Raw genomic sequence first — 2604 nt, 5'->3', positions numbered from 1 at the left:
TAGGTCCAAATGATCTTTCAAATGGTTTTCACTGATCCCTGTAGCAGCAATTCTTTTATTTTATTGACGTGTTGATCATCAGTTATGTCCAGGATCTCTTAGAATAATTTGTACGAATCAAAAATATTTACTCGTTAAAAAAAATTAACTCCGAAAGTCTTTTCCAACATTCTGAACGTTTCGACACCAAAAATTTGACTCCGCACACGAAATTTAATGGAGCTTCTTTTTTGAATATTTTCTTCTTCTTCTTTATTGGCGTGGCACCAATTGGGTATTCCAAGCGAAGCCAGGTCCTTCTCCACTTGGTCCTTCCAACGGAGTGGAGGTCTTCCTCTGCTTCTCGCGGCGGGTACTGCGTCGAATACCTTCAGAGCTGGAGTGTTTTCGTCCATCCGCTCAACATGACCTAGCCAGCTATCTGTCTTTTAATTCGCTGAACTATGTCAATGTCGTCGTATATCATTTACCAGCTCATCGTTCCATCGAATGCGATATTCGCCGTGGCCAACGCGCAAGAACTTTTCTCTCGAAAACTCGCAACGTCGACTCATCCGTTGTTGACATCGTCCAAGCCTCAGCACCATATAACAGGACGGGTATAAAGAGTGACTTATATAGTTTGGGATTTGTTCGTCGAGAGAGGACTTTATTTCTCAATTGCTTACTAAGTCCGAAGTTGAACCTTTTGGCAAGAGTAATCCTGCGTTGGATTTCTAGGCTGACATTGTTGGTGGTGTTTACGCTGGTTCCAAGATAGACTTTCAAAATTATCTCTGACCCCTTCAAAGCTGTGACTGTCAACAGTGACGTGAGAGCCAAGTCGCGAGTGCGACGACTGTTTGTTTGATGATCTTGCCCTCGTTCACTGCCAGACCTATTTGCATTGCTTCCGTGTACAGTCTGGAGAAAGCAGAACTAACAACGAGGGTGTTGAGGCCGATGATATCAATATCGATTTTAAGACATTTTCATAGTTGGTATTTCGAAGACATTTAGCGCTTGGCGTGTAATTAGTTAATTGACTAAATTAAGGTTATATCAGAAAAGCGTACTAAATTTCATAATAGCTATAATAAATATAATATTTTAACAGTATTATGAGTTCCATAAGCACTCTAAAACCCGTATAGTGATTTGAGCCTCGTTTTAATTGTCCGTTTAGACTTCAAAAATCACCCTCACTTTAGGATTACCAAAATACAAGTTACTTACATAGGCTTAGTGTCAAACTGATTGACCATTTACAAATGAAGTAATAAATAGCCTAAACAAAATATTAAACAAACAGCTCAACCAATGAAGCCCTAAGCAAACAAGTAAACGTTGACCAAAGCCAAAGGAAGGGGTATAATAAGAGAAATGAACCAAAAACAGGCAATGAAGCGACAGAATAGATACCTTCATGAGCAAATCAAGTTCTATGTAAATAGCAAATTCTTCGTAGAAAATTAGTAGAATGAGCTGCTGACGAAAATCGGGATATAACAACAACGAAAACAAACACGAAATATTTTATCCAAAAACAGATTTAAGAATAAAGAAGTAATATATCGAGTTGAGTGGCAGATTTAGTGGCGTATTCCCACACACTTAATAACAAATGACAACAACAACAAAACCAAAACTAACTGCACGCTTAACTTGTCTAAAAAGCTTGAAGAAAGCATGCTGCTCAGAGCAGAATGTCCAGCTGACACTTAACGTAGCATTTTGTTGTTGCCTCCTTGAACTTATGGCCTACAAAATGCATGTGTGTGGTTGTGAACAGACGATATAAAGCTATAAACTCGCATGTACATACATACTTGTATGTACAAATTATAGTCGCACGCGCCAAGCAAGCTCGAAGGAAAAGCGCAATCTTTGCAACCCCAAGTTAGTCCAGCTAACAAGGGAGTGTGCCACAAGCACTTGAGTTGACCAGCAGAGAAAAGACAACAAAAATAAAAGGCAAGCAAAACACAACTATATATTACAAAAACAAAAACAAGTAAGATTGAAGAAGTAGTTCGTTTGAGTGGTTCAACTTAACAAATAAGGAAGTGCGCGTCAGTGGTCAGTCTACAAGACGCGCCAGGACCTAACTCGCTTTGGTTGCGTTAAGAAATTGTCGTGTGGGGTGACTTACATGTGTATGTGTGTATAAGCATAGTAGGAAACGGTAAATGTACCAATAGGCCACACATGTAATACAAGCGCTGTGGGAGGTGGACCGATTGACGCCGGGTACGCAAAAATAACGGTGGTTGAACCTGTCATATAATCTTATATGATTATGTAGCTAACTACACTTTTAAACAGACTATGAATTAGTAGCTGCTGATTTATACAAAAACAGACTATGAATTAGTAGCTGCTGATTTATACAAAAACCCACGTAATTTTAGAGATATAGCTACTGGCATAAATTGGTATAATCGCATAGAGTTGGTGTAGCAATTGGTTAGAGCATTTTATGAGGTAGTCAAACTCTCTCTTGAGTGGAATTCAACAAAAGAAATTTGTTGTTGCTCTCCGTTTAAATTTTTTCAACCAGCGAGCAGCAGAGCAGAAAAGTAGCGTATCGAACACTACTAATATTAGCGACCTTCACAGAGTGCT

Source organism: Bactrocera neohumeralis, chromosome 5 (assembly GCF_024586455.1).
Source record: "Bactrocera neohumeralis isolate Rockhampton chromosome 5, APGP_CSIRO_Bneo_wtdbg2-racon-allhic-juicebox.fasta_v2, whole genome shotgun sequence".
Classification (NCBI taxonomy): domain Eukaryota; kingdom Metazoa; phylum Arthropoda; class Insecta; order Diptera; family Tephritidae; genus Bactrocera; species Bactrocera neohumeralis.
Note: the sequence above shows the minus strand (reverse complement) of the source record.